Consider the following 15,174-nt stretch of genomic DNA (forward strand, 5'->3'; position numbering starts at 1 on the left):
ACATATTAAAAAAACTAGCAACAACAAATGTTGGTGAGGTTGTGGTGAAAAAGGAACTCTCCTGCACTGTTGGTGGGAGTGCAAACTGGTCCAACCACTATGGAAAGCTGTGTGGAGATTCCTCAACCTACTAAAGATAGAGCTTCCATATGATCCAGCAATTCCACTCCTAGGTATTTACCCAAAGGACACAGAAACATTAATTCCAAAGAGCACCTGCACCCCTATGTTTACAGCAGCATTATTTACAATAGTTAAGTTATGGAAACAACCCAAATGCCCCAAAATAGATGACTGGATCAAGAAGTTGTGGTACATATACACAATGGAATATTACTCATCAATCAAAAAAGATAAACTCATGCAATTGGCAGCAACATGGATGGAGCTAGAAGGGATCATGCTCAGCAAAATAAGCCAGAAAGAAAAAGAAAAATACCAGATGGTCTCACTCATAGCAGGAATTTAGAACACCTAAATAAGGGACCAGGAAAAAGACTAATTATAATAAAGAAAAAATCAAAATCAACAAGCAACTATAAACCAGAGACACAGTACCGGAGTGGGGGTGGGGGGAGGTGGGGAGAGGAAGGATTAGATCAAAATAAGGGGGGTGCAATTGTATGGGGAATATAACCAAAATGAAAATGCATGCATTGTGCAAAAATGAAAAATGATGTAAGAATTATATATATATATTTTAAAAAATGTTCACCAGCCCTTTCTTTATAGTAAGAAATGGTTGGAAACCATCTAAATGAACACCGCAGGGGATGGTTAAATAGATTGTAGTATAGACATGAATGACATGTAGTAATTAAACACGATTAATTCTGAGGTTTTTAATGACCTGGAAAATACTTATGTTCTGATGTTAAATGCTTAAAATATAAAATCCCAGAGATAATGTCATTCCACTCATAAGGAAAATATTAATGAAATGTACTCTCTTGAACACTTATGTGTATGAAAAAAATGGAAAAATTATTACTTTGCATCAGGTATTTATACAGTAGGGATACCCCTGAATGTCCTCATGCCCTCTTTGCTGCCACTGCCTGGCAGGAGGCAGGGAAAGTGCTGTGAGGGAGGCTGAGTCTCCTGGTGAGGTGGAGCCTTGAGGCTGCGCAGTCACTCAGAGCCACCCAGACCTCACATAGAAGGGCCAACCCTGCTTTGGGCAACCCTGTCTAACCTGGACATTTACCCACTTGTGGTGTTTTACTGGGAAACTCCTGTCCTTTCTCCTCTTCCCTCTCTACACACACTATCCAACTAAAGTGCTTTTACACCAAGTCTGCTTTGTCTCTGAGCACACAGATGGCCAGACCCCTGTAGAGAGCGCAAATTTGGAGGCCCCAGGGTGCCCCTGGGTCTTTGCCTGAACACACACTGTGGCCTCAATCCAGAAACCAGCCCTGTTCACTGAAGCCAGCAGACTACCATGGATTTGACAGTGCAGGGATCACTTCTTGAGCAAATGACATTTACAAATGAAAACCATGAAAGTTAACCTTGGAAATAAAAACCTTCTGCATTTTTTAAAGCTTTCCTTGACATAGGACAAGGTTTCCCATTACATGAGATTTGTGTATCAGCATCCTCGGCACAGCACCCTCTTGCTCTACCAAGGCCCCCAAACCTTCCAAGTCAAAGTTTCCTAGTTGTCGACACTTTATGGTGAAAGGAACAACCAGCTGACACTCCAAAGATATGAGGATCCCCACTGTGTAGTGAGGCCCATAAGTCAGCCACCCTTTCCATATACGACAATGGGGGCATGAAAATAAAAGAACCAGGGGCAGGGCCTGTAGGGTGGGTGAGGAGGTGGTGGAGACAGTCTGGAAAGAGACAAAGCAGGGAGGAGGGAGAGGTGAGCAGGAGTGGAGTGTAAAGCAGAAGGACTTTAAAGATGGAGTCCCAAAAAGGGACAGGGAGAAGCTCCCCATAACTAACACCTTCAGAGCATTTCGCTTTAGTCACGCAAAGAGGCAGCTCTGCCCGTGAGAGGGACCACTCACTGTTGGTTCATTCATTTTAGTTCATTTTGATTTATGATTATCTGGAAAATCTTTCATGGAATGGGAGCTGGTTCTTATTGCCAATGATTTTATTACAATCAATTAAAATAAATCTGTCATCAATAGTGTCTATAATAAAAAAAAAAATTACTAACCTTGTGGCTGATCAGGCCATGCACTCATAAGTTTTCTTGATGTACTCATTTCTTAGCAAAGAGTTTTGAAGCTTTCAAAAAGATGACATTTTTCTTACTTGAAATATGTGTGCCTATTTTAGCATAAAATATACCTGGCAGCTATTAACACAATTGGGTTGCTACCCAGGCAGAACTTAATGTGTAGAAACATCTGGGTTTCCTCCAGTGCTGCCACCAAGAGCAGTAAAATACTTCATAAGATCCATGTGGTCTGACGAGGGATCACTCCAAAGATAGTTTCAGCCAAGAAGACAAAGCCCAGAGGTCTCTTGTCAGATTAATATTGTTTAAAACACAGATGGTGAACTAATATAACAGGGAAGGGCATGTCAGAAGACAGAAGCACAGAGTTCAAGTAAATTATTTGCACACTCTGGAAATGGGATGGTCATGAGCCACAGGGCAAGGAGCACTTCCAGAGTCAGAAGAGCACAGGGAAAAGCCTGGAAGCAGTAAGGGAGGCCCCAGAAATAAGGGCACCAAATTCCAAAGGGGATTAACCAAACACACCCCCACCCAACCTCCCACATCCCCCAACTAGGGGGACATGGACTTTCCCCAGACAGGCCTATAAAGAACAAGGACTCCAAGGTATGGGCTGGGGTATGAGATGTAATTCTGGGCAGAAGACATTAAGGTAGTGAATGATACTGAAAAAAGGTGGTCCCCAGGAAAGCGGGAGGTTCCAGGTTTCCTGCCCCACCCAAAAGGAGGGTAGAGCTGAGCAGGGAGGAGAAGCTGCTGCAGAGGAGACTGAGGAAGGAAGGCAGCCAAAAGGGGAGCCAAAAGAAGACCTGGAGGAGGCACATGGAGCTGAGAGACACGTGAGGAAACTGCACTTGCCTTTTGGTCGTGGACTAGGTGACACAGATATGGGTGAAAGACCTGTGGGGAGGCGACAATGGCAGTTTTTGTCTTGATTTGATGCTGCTCTTTTCCCTCCAGACTTGTCTGGTTGTTTCTGTCCATTTTCTGTGGGTCCCCACTGGAAGATGCTTTAGATTTGTGACAGGCTTTGGGGTCTTGTTCTGGGCCAATCCTGCTTGGGTGGACTTTTACCTACGAGGGGACGGGTAACTTGGGTGCTTGATTTAGAAACTAGATTCTTTGCCTTTTCTGTATTGTTTCCTAGTTGTATTAAAGTTCCTTCCCATTAAAGTCTCATATGTTTGTGTTGATGCAGCGGATGGCAGAACCCATTTAGAGCAGGCAGGTTTGCAGGGTCTGGGCTGCCCCTCTCCCTGCCCTGTAACAACACCACCTAGAACTAACCAATCACAGACTGGCTGATGGGGCCTTAGAATAATGAGGGAGAGAAGGTGCCTCTTCCCTGAGGCACAACTCCAGGCGGCTTCTTTCCCCTCCCTGGCCTGGTTCACAGCCTGGGAATCCCACTTTGTTTCTGTTCCTTTTCTCCTTAATAAACTTTTCCTTATATCTATTTCTCTAAACAAAATTGCCTCTTTCACTTGCTTGTCTGAGAATCAGCGAAGTTCCTGCTGTGGCTTCGTGAGACGCCAGCCCATGGTAGTCAGTGGCTGGGACTTGGCAGTGACACCACAGCCTGGGATCTGTTCCTGGCTGGGAGACTAGACCTGAAAACCTGAAATTCAGGTAAGAGTCATGATGGTCTTTTCCTGCTTGTGTTTATCATTCAAGAACAGCAGGATGGGCTTGCAACAATAGATAACAAAGAGAATAAAAAACCCATCACTCAAAAGTTGGCAGGTTGCATTGTCAGAGGATGGTACTGTCCTTGTCCTGACTCACGACTCAGTGGACAACACTCAGGAGCAAGGGGCTCAGGGAGCTGCGGTTCTTGTTACACCAGGATTCAGCAGAAAGCAGCCATTCGCATGCTGACGATCTGCATTTTGAGTATTCTTTTTCGACCCCATAAACACAGCTCAGAGCCTGGCTCCAGTGTCCTGCCAGGTGGCCTCGCATTAAACTAATTCTTTCTTCACCAGCTGGAGGCTTCGTTTTTGGCTTCTGTGCCTTTAGGTTCGGATCCAGGTCTGGCAACATTATAGATCTGCTAAGAGTCTGATGATCAGAATACACAAAGGACGTGAGCAATGAATAAAGAAAAGAACAAACCAATTTTGAAAATGGGCAAAGGTTTGAATAGACTCCTCCCCAAGTGCACACACACAGTCAGCAGCTCCTGAAATGTCTTCCTGCATCACTAGTCACTATGGAAATACCAACTAAAACTATAATCATAATCCCCTTCACATAATACTTGAAATAGCAAACACTGTAAGTATGCTCAGAGAAATGTAAAATGAGGCAGTCTATGTGTAAAATAGTTTGGCATTTCCAAAAATGTTACAAATAGTACCAAAAGCGTCAACATTTCTACTCCTAGATATGTACCTCAAATAATTGAAAACAGGTGTTCGGGCTATATTTTGTACACTAATATTAATATTTATAGCAGCACTGTTCATAGTAGCCAAAGGCAGAAACAGTGCAAATGTCCAGTAGTGGGTGACTGGATAAACAATGTACTGGATCTGTTAGGGGGAAAGGATGTCCAAAGCAAATTCCATATAGGCTTTGTGGACTCCACCCCCACCCCTGGTCAAAGCCAAAGACACTGGGAACTCCAAATCCCATCACCACCAAAGGGAAGGTGGCTGGGACCTGAGGGTGGGGTTAAGCAGCCAGGTGGATATAAAAGGCAGACACGTGGGCTTTGGGGGGTCCCCCATTTTTGGCTCTCTGCCAGCTCTCAGCGACCGGCCAGCTCTGAGAGTGACTTTGGGTTTCCAGGTCGTCAGATCGGGTAGGACGCATTAAAGACTTTATTTCCCTATTTTCTCCCTGAGTTGTACATTTTCCTTATTTCCTTTTCTCTTGTAAATAAACCTTTTATTAACCCTTTGGCGTGTGTCTGTAGTAGAGTATTCATAAGTCCCTTTAAAGCGCGCGGGTGAGGACCCACAGCCAGGAACCCATTTAATATCAGGGTTGCTCTATAACAGATCCATAAACTTTGATATCATTCTGCCATTTAAGGAAGAAAGTAAATTGGCGCAGGTGCTGTGGAAAGCACTATGGCACTTCCCTTCAAAAATAAAATTAAAACTAACACATGATACAACAATTCCACTTCAGGAACACACTCAAAAGCACTGGAAGCAATGACTCAAACAGGTATCTACACACCTGTGTTCACAGCAGCATCATTCTCCATCCATCAGCATCTACAAAACTCTAGTGCCCATGGGATGAACAAATGTAAACTAAAACAGGACAATGTCACATTCACTCTTACACCAGAAAGGAAATTCCTACAACTTGCAGGAAATAGAATCATTACAAAAATTGCAATAAATTAACTGGACACAAAAGGAAAAATGTAGAGAAATTCCACATAAGTGAGCATCCAGACTAGTCAAATTCAGAACAGAAGGTAGAGTGTGTCTGCCAGGGCCAGGGGAGCCCACCGAGAGGCCTGGGTCAAGAAGACGTGCACTACCCACCTACGGGAAGGCTCATGGAAAGGCAAAATATTACCACTGACAACAAAATGGAAGGAATTTGAGTGGTTCCTCTGTAGTAAAGCAAGTGAAAATGAAACAAATATTGGGTGTTTACACAGCAGGTGGAAAAACAAAGCAAGGCACTTATAAAAACAACTGGACTCAAACAAGTGAGGTTTCTGAGATTAACAGAGAAGGAAGAGAAAGGAAGGACCAAAGGACACCATGTCAGTACTGATGGGTATTATGATGTAAGGTCTGGAAAACCGACTGAGGTCACAGAGGTGCTGTTCTAGACAGAGTGCTGGGGGGCGGTCTCTGAGGAGGGAGTTACTGACAATGGCCTAAATAAAGTGATACCTTGGGCACTTCAAACAGTGAGAACCTCAAATGCAAAAGCTCTGATGTTGAAATGTGTCTATTTTTAGCAATGTCAACAGAGTCAGGGGGGTGAAAAATAAAGAAATTACATCTTATATATCGACATGTTTGGGTCATGATTATGTTATAATCCATGACAAAAATGATAATTTTGTTTTCCCTGGTTTAACACCACTAAAGAAGTCACCTCTACATCTGAGGAAACAAACTGTTCAACAGCCATGCAGGGAAATGGGCCATGGAGGTGCAAAAAGAAAAAAAAAATGTTAAAAAAAAAAAACCACAATGTAGGAACATGAAAACCTACGTGACAAAGTCAAGCAGAAAAAAAAAAAAAACACAGATTATAGACATGCGCACACACTAAACCCATAAAGGTTATGAAATGAGGAACAGTCTTAGGAACAGTTTCAAATGAGGAAAGTAGATCAGAATGAAAGAAGACATTTTTTAGAGAGCTGGCAGAGAATGAATTGAGAAAGGCCCATAGATCAGATTCCAACATGGAAACCATGAGGATTTACTCATGGGGGGTGATGTGGTGGATCCCTGGAATATTTTGGTTAAATACGAAATGGGATGAAAACACAATGGGATGTTTCATATGAAGTCAAGTATGTGGAAAAGTGATGACACTAGTGGTCTGAGTATAAAAATAGAGTATTTGTGCTATTAAAGTTTTCTGAGTATTTGAAGTAATGGAAAGTAAAGTACTTTTCAATGCCTCTTCAGAAAAAAACACGAGTCCTGGCCAGATCCAATCCATCCAATGCCATGAAGTTAAGAAAGAGTACACAGAATCCCCATGTCAACAGGCGGCATGTGGGAAGATTCTATTAGTAGACAGTATATCTTGGATGTTGCAGATGACCCAGGATGTGATAGAAATAGTAGGACTTTTTAAATTGCAATTTTCGACATGACTCCACCAAAAAAGACAAACGGTTAGAAAAGATGAATCCAGTAAGGTTCCAGAACACAAAATCAATATATATACAAAACTCAGTTGTGTGTCTATACCCTCATTATGACCCATGAGAAAACATCAATAGGAAAATTTTACAATTGCATCAAAAAAGAATGAAATACCCTGAAAAAATTTAATGAAGAAGAAAAACCGATGGAATTAAGAAACTTCAAACACAGTGTGTGGTAGAAGACAATAAAGTTGGAACAGATAGGCCAGAGGAGCAGATCACTGTTTTTGAGGACTATGTGCAGTCCATGGGCGTCGCTGCTTTCAACAACACCTAAAATTCATCATGGGTCATGACCCTTAAATAAAACTTTGAAAGACAAAAAAAAAAAAAAAAAAAAAAAACCTGTACACTGGAAAACTAGAAAATGCTGGTAAAAGAAATTAAAAACAGAAATAAATGGAAAGATATTCTGTGTTTGTGATTGGAATAGTTAATATTATTGAAATCTGCAGACTTCCCAAAGCAAAGCACAGGTTCAGTGCAGTCCTGATCAAAATTCTAAAAGCAGTTTTCATAAAAACAGAACTAACCCTCCTGAAATGTGTGTGGGGGTGGGGGTGGGGAGGGCACAGAGGACCAGCAAGAGCCAACCCTCTCTAGAGTGAAGATGGAGGCGTCTTGCTCCCTGACTTCAAACTGTCAACTAAACACAAAGTCTCAACTAGAGTTAATTTCTTAGACAATTAAAGTGAGGATTTGAACCCAGGAAGCAGTCGAACAGATTGTATTCTGTGAGAACGACGCCAAATAAAAAGTTTGAATTCAGTTTCTTTGGCAAGAAATAGTCTTTAACATTAGGAATGTAATTGTTCTGGGGGGCGGGGCTTCTATTCCAACCGGTCCCAGTTTAAACAGATGCTGACGCTGGAGGATTTAATCTCTCTCTGAAGGACGCCTGGAGAGATGCAAAGCCTGAGCGCCCGTTATCACATCCTCTCTACCTGCCTCCAGGGGCCACAGTGGGATGAGAAAACAGTGGGGGGAGGAGGAGGGAGGAGCTCCTCAGACCTGGCATCTGGGGTGGCTTTGCCTCCTGCCTGCCAGACCGGAGCGGGAGGGGGACGTCAGCCCTAGAAAACGTTACATGCTCCCCAAACTCTATGATAAACCCACTGTGATAAACACACCCAGGTCAGCGGAGCAGACAGAGCCCAGGAGTCCCCAGGTGCCATCAATGCAGCAGAGGCGCCAGGAGCGGGGGCGCAGGAGGCCGCTCTTCAGCCCCGGAGGCTACACGAAGGGTCACGGTCAGGGATGAACGGGACCCCTCAGTTTCTCCAGACCCAGAAGTGAGGCCCCAAAAGCCCCCCAGTTCTCCACATCCAGCCCCTCCCGCCCCGGGTCCTCCCACCGCCCCTCGCAGTCAGCCGCCCTCAGGGAGATGTTCTCACTTCCCCTCGCCTTCGGCTCACCTCCTCCCCTGCCGGCCCAAGGGGCCCCCAGATAATCGCACAGACGACGCCTCCCGGCTGGGTCTAGGAGAGTCCAGGTCCTTGCAGCCCCAACTCCACCCCAAGTCTAAGCCCCGGGCAGCAAAGAAGGCGCGACTGCACTGCGCGCATGCGTGGTCAGGGGGGCGGTGCAGGTGTGACAGGCAGGTGTGGGGTGGGCGGGCACGTCCCGATGCGCTCTCGGTGGCCACGCCCACCCGGCAGGCCCTCTGCCTCCTGCCAGGTTGAAAACTTTTGTATATACTGTAATTTATTTAACCATTCCCTGGGGTTTTCATTTAGATTGTTTCTAATTATGTGTTACTATAAAGAAAGTGCGTGAACATTTTTACACATAAAGATTTTATCTGTATTTCTGACATTTCTTTAGGTCATTCTCCCAAATATAGAATGACTATATTAAGCAGTATAAATATTCTAAATTCACAGAAGGATGGCACAAATTTTCTCAGGAATGAATGAGAATACATATTTCACCCCATCTTTGCTAATATTTCACTCTAGATTTAGGGTTTGGATACAAATGCTTTAGATCCTCAAAAATAAACAGCATTAACTCAATGAAAAAATTAAAACACCCTTGAACTTTAGGAGGTAAGATCATCTTTACTTCTGCTGACTGCATTCTATAGTCATGTCTCATTTACAAGAAACACATTACTTTATTTGAAATGTGTAAGTTCATTTTCATACCGTACTTATAGCCACTAATATTCAATTTAGATCAAGCCTAAAAAATAAAAAGCTAACATTTCCCGTACAACATTTACATTAGGAGAATGGTATAGGGGCAGAATTGTAGTCACAGGAAATGAATGTCAACCTGGCTTTGTGAGAAGGACGCCTCCCAACTCTGGACACACGTTTGATGTATCACAAACCTCTACTCTATTGTCTGCACTCAGTTATAATCTCACTTCATCTGAAAAAGTACTTACCACTCAACCCACCTTTTAAATTACCTCAAAAATCTGACCAAATCAGTAGTATGGCCTTATCTCGTTTTATTTGCACGTTTGAGGAAAATGCATTAGGAAGCTTTTCAAAGTGTAGAATAACATATTTTTGTGTGAATTTGTTGTGTCTAAATTGTTCTGTAGAATGATTAAACAAATGTTTTAAAATAAATCTATTGAATGTGTTTGATTCTACAGAATATGGCAAATGTCCATTGTGAAATGAACAGTGGAGCTACCCTCTTCAGATTTTTGTACTTTAAGATATAGGAAATGGGTGAGACTAAAGAAACAATTAAGCAAAGGGTAGCTTAGTTTTTCTTTCACATGAATAAAAGTATAGAATCTATACAAAATCCCTTAGACATATGTGTATGTGTGTGCATGTGTTTAGAAACTATAGGAATAAAAAGGCTACAAGAAAATGTTGGCTCAGAGTCTAGAAATAATCAACTTTTTAATTAATTTCCACCTACTCTACCTCAATATGTTAATTTTGTGTCACATTCACTATTCTGCTTTATATCTCCCAGTGTAAGCTTCACATCTGATATATCACCTTCAATTGAATAAAAATCAACTCTTGGAGGAGTGGCAAAAATCTTAGTGCAATGCTTGGTGGCCCTCCAATGCCCCAATGTACATAGCATGGTTAATTATGGACAATGTTGCTATGTGCATAGGCTTACATAAATGTTGGTGAGAGTGTGGTGAAAAGGGAATTCTCATCCACTGTTGGTGGGAATGCAAATTGATGCCATCTCTTTGGAAAACAGTATGATGATTACTTAATAAAAATGGAAATTCCGTGTGATCCAGCAATATCTCTATCAGATATTTATCCTAAAATATCACCATTAATTTATAAAGACAGATTTTTCTTAGAGTTGAGAATTCAACAGAACTTAATGTTTCTGTTTAGAATGCAGTAATAGTATATGAGGAAATACTTTAGCATGTTTTTATCAAAGAATTAAAATGCACATTTGCAGCAGCCACATGAAAAGGATGGTGCACATCTACATTAGTGGGAGTCAACTGAAATAGCAAAAGAAATCTTTTCGTCCTTGATCTAAATGTATCTTGATGGTGTAAGAGTTCCTTAATGGGCCTCCCTGGTGGCACAAGGGGTTAAGGTACAACCTGTAAAGCTATCTGCAACCACTGCATCACAAGTTCAATCCCCAGCCAGGGAGTTGCCCACATGGCACGGCAGACCTCTCCTGCCTCGCACGTTGCTCCCCTCAGCAGTGTATTTCAGTCATATTCTGCCTGTTCTGTTCCCTACTCTGTCTCTGGTGATTCATCTCACCTCCCACACCTCTGGGCTGTACCCCAGTCCTTGTATGCATAAATAAATAAATAAATCTTTAAAAAAAAAAAGAGTTCCTTAAGTACAATTATGGCCCAACACTTTCATTTATGATCATTATTTTCATTTTTATTCATCAACCCTAAATAGACGATCCGAGAAGAAATCAAGAGAGAGATGAAAAATATCTGAGATATATTATTCTCACATTTATAATTTAGATATTAAGATAAATGGAATGAATTTTAGAGTTAGAAAAAAATTAGAGATCGGGCCTCCCTGGTGGCACATGGGGTTAAGCACCGCACTATGGAGCAATCGCAGCCTCTGCAGCACGAGGTCAATCCCCAGCAGGCCAGGGAGCAACCCACATGGCGAAGCAGACCTCTCCCGACTCGCCCGCTGCTCCCCTCAGCAGTGTATTTCAGTCAGTCTGCCTGTTGGGCACCCCACTCCGTCTCTGGTGAATCTTCTCACCCCCTGCACCTCTGGTCTGTACACAGCTCTTGTATGCATAAATAAAATAAATCTTTAAAAAAAATTAGAGATCATGGTTAGCAATATCCTACCAAATTAAAAATGTGTCTCTCCACCTCTGCATAGCTGTCATGGACGGTTATAGGGCCTCAGTGCCTCTCAAGGACACCAAATTTACTACTTAAAGGTGAAAACATTTTAGCATCTTCCTAATTGAGCTGCATTGTCTCTGCTACCTAGGACTTTACTGCTTCTTTTAATATTTATGAAAGGATGAATCTGGTCCATAATAATCCTGCAAATATGTGAAGCTACCTATAGGATTTTCTATAATCAATTAATTTTTGAAAAATTCTAAAATTTTTCACTTTTCTTCATTCTTAATGTTGTCCACTTCATGAGCTCAAAAACTTTCAAACCTACACATTTTTAAATACTGATTTTTTTAAAAGACATAGTTCTTTGTCCTTCCATGTCTTCAGAAACATATAGATTTTTTTCTCATGAATTACTAGAGAAGACTTATTCATCAAATTCAGATAGATATACATGTGCTGAATGAAAAACTTGTATGCTATTCTCAGATTACAAATGGGATGCATTGATCATTAATGACAGGGTTGTTTTAAAATGATAGTTTACCTGGAAACAATCTGAATTTTATTTTGTGGCATTTTTAGGACTGGAAAAGCTCAGATTTCTGAAATGAGGGATAGGACATGCAGTGTCACCTCTTGTCATTTGAATATAACCTTGAAACAATGAGTTTATTTTCAATAATTACACTAGAAAACATGGACCACACACTCAGATTTCTTAAAAATAGCTTTTTATTGTTTCCTCACTAAAAGTGAAATTTGATTGGCATTTAGTGGCATAAGAATGGGGGTATTTTGTTGCTTCATTGGTAGTAATCTATTGCGAATTAACCTTTTCAGATAATGGATATGTCTGTTAGACATAATACTCTTAACTAGTTATAAACTAAATTAATGACTCATTGATTCAATTAATAGCACTTAAGTCATTTTGTTGGATATTTTAGAATCTAATATACAAATTAAAAGATTTTTCTATAACTTGGTCCAATAAAAACAAATAAGCTGAAATTCCAGGTGACTAGATGTATTCATTAAATAATCACAATAAAAAAATCCTCCGTAGGAATAAGCAATATAATTGCAATTTTGGTCCCAGGATACTTAACAAGACACCAAATGCCTAGAGCAACCAGAAGCTCTGTGTATCCCATAGAGATTGCGTAATCTAACCTCCAGTGGCCAAAGAGAGTTGAAATGGACTTATTTTTTTCCACAGTTCACATTTTTCTGAATATGGCTGATTTATTTCAGAGACCTGGACTTTGAGCTAAGTGTCAGCAGCTCACACTGACTGCTTCTCCTTCTGTTGAAGGAAGAAGCTATTGACTATGCTCTGGTGAGTGTGATTCTAAAAGGCAAATTACACAGAAAAAATGGAAAATCCGTACATTATTGGTTTTGAGTGTGTTAAGAGAACCAGAAGGTGCCATTTAATTTGTAAAACATGAAATCTATATGAGCTATGATTATTTCAATGGAAATTAGGACTCAGTTAGAGAACGTTATAAATTCCTTCCACTCCAGAACCATTTTGTGGAGGGCAATTTCCACGTCCCTAGTAATGTTTTTCTTCATATAACATAAGAGAAATAACGCAGCATGACTATATCACAGTATGGTGCTGTCTGATATTCCTTGTATGCATATTATTTATCGACTCTTATAATATTGACTTATAAGAGATAGGAGCTGCTTTCAACATCAGAGATTATAGATAAATTGTTGAAATATGTTAGAAAAATTTTAAATTTAAATGGATCAGATATTTTAACCATAGCAAAATAGTCACATTTCCATCTTCACAAAGTTAAAGATTAAAAGAAATCAGGTAGACTGAAATAGCATAAACAGAGACCATGCTTCTTGTAATAACAAGTCATCAAGTCTTCTGATACTAACTCTTAGGGAAAACTTCTGAGATAGAGAAATTCAAGAAATTCTGGAATGGATATATGAATAATCACATACATATTTTAGATATATAGACAAAAGGACTCCTAAAGTAACTTGTCAAGATGATTAAATGTATCGTAATACAGTTATCAAAATTTTGTTATGTTTTTAAAACACTATATTTACCTAAACACTAAGATATAATGGTTAGCAATCTAATGTTTTCCTAAACTGTGATAGAGATTTTAGATTTTCAATGTTCCATGATCTAGTAAAGCAAATAATTTGTGGACATTGAAATCGTAGACATAAAGCCAATGTAAAATTCTGATCAATACTGAAAGTAGGAATTTCATTAAAGTAAAAAAAGTCTATCATTGGATTCTTAGTTAAATTGCTATGTCATAATGAAAAAGTCCTGAAATAATATCCAAGAACCAGCAAAAGAGACACTTTAAATTCCTTCTTTGTTTCCCCTCATTTGTATTTGGTATCACAGAGAATTAATACAACAGTATATAAAATAAGTCTGAGATCGATATTTATAACCCATAGTGTGACAAAGTTGTTTTAAACACCTACATAATTGGGTTGATATGTATTTTATATATATATATATATATATATAAACATATATATGTTGTTTTTTTTCCAAGAGAGAGAAAACATATTTAAAGATTTAAAGATGAAAACAAAAACTTAATATAATCCCACTACATGGCCACTGTAATAATTATCTACAATTGTTGATTTAAAATAATGGAAAGAATTTAGAGTAAATCAAGCAATACTTCCATGTATGTGAAATGGAGACTTCTTGTTGGTTCCTAAAGGAAAAAAAAAGCAGCGTTCTCCTAGAAATGTAAGAAGTGGAAGTTTCTGGAGGTTCCGCACACTTCATCTGCCTTGATGAGTAGGTGTGTCATCTCTAGAAATGTCAGGTGTCATCTTTAAAGTCTTTTTTCAATGCTTCTTAGATATAAAATTAGCAGGGTTAATTTAAAGGTATTTTAATACTCCAGTGTACCACACCCAGACACACATATACACATATGCACATATGCACACACACACACACACACAGAGTAAGACTGACCCAATTTTTAAATAAGTTTACCTGTGTCTGCAAGGGACTGTCTGATCTATGCCAAGTCCTCTCCATCTAGCACAGACTTGAATAATTTCCCAATTAATTTACATAGTTCACTACAGAAGCTCGAAGCATCCATCACCCTCAGCTTCTCAGTGAATCACTGCAGGTGCATCGTGGATTTCAGGATGAAAACTGAAAAGAAGGATCATTTTCCTGTGTCTCAGGTCAGGCTAACAAATCTTTAAACAGCAATAAACACAATCATTCACTTGCCATTCAGCAATAATTACTGTTGTTATATATTTCAATTACTTATACTCTTTATTCTCTGTTTCCGTGTACTTACATAACTTGAGAATATAAAATGTCTTTTATTCTCATTTAATGTGTTAGATATAAATTGATATTTCATAGGTTTTTGTACATTTTATTTAACTAGGAATTAGAATAAATGATATTTTCATGTGTGCATTTGTTTCTTAACAAAGTATCCCAGGAAAGGTGTGTTCTTTTCCATTCTTTTGGGAAATTAGCATTTTTCATCAATTTTTATGATATTTGACATTAATGATAGTGGTTTATTTATATATATATAATTATTGCACAGGTACTATCAGTTTGTTAATTCATAATTTTATGTATTGAGAAAATAAGTGGTTAGAAGATTAAAAATATGGGAATTTTTCATCTCGTATGAAAAATAATTATAAAGTTGCAATAATAAAGCCATTATGGTTGGAATGGTATATGAATATATAGAATGAAAAATGGAAGTGAATACGCAGAGAAGATTTGTACATGTGAGAATATGAACTGCATAA

Source organism: Talpa occidentalis, unplaced genomic scaffold (genome assembly GCF_014898055.3).
Source record: "Talpa occidentalis isolate TD23 unplaced genomic scaffold, MPIMG_talOcc4v2.1 talOcc4.2, whole genome shotgun sequence".
Classification (NCBI taxonomy): domain Eukaryota; kingdom Metazoa; phylum Chordata; class Mammalia; order Eulipotyphla; family Talpidae; genus Talpa; species Talpa occidentalis.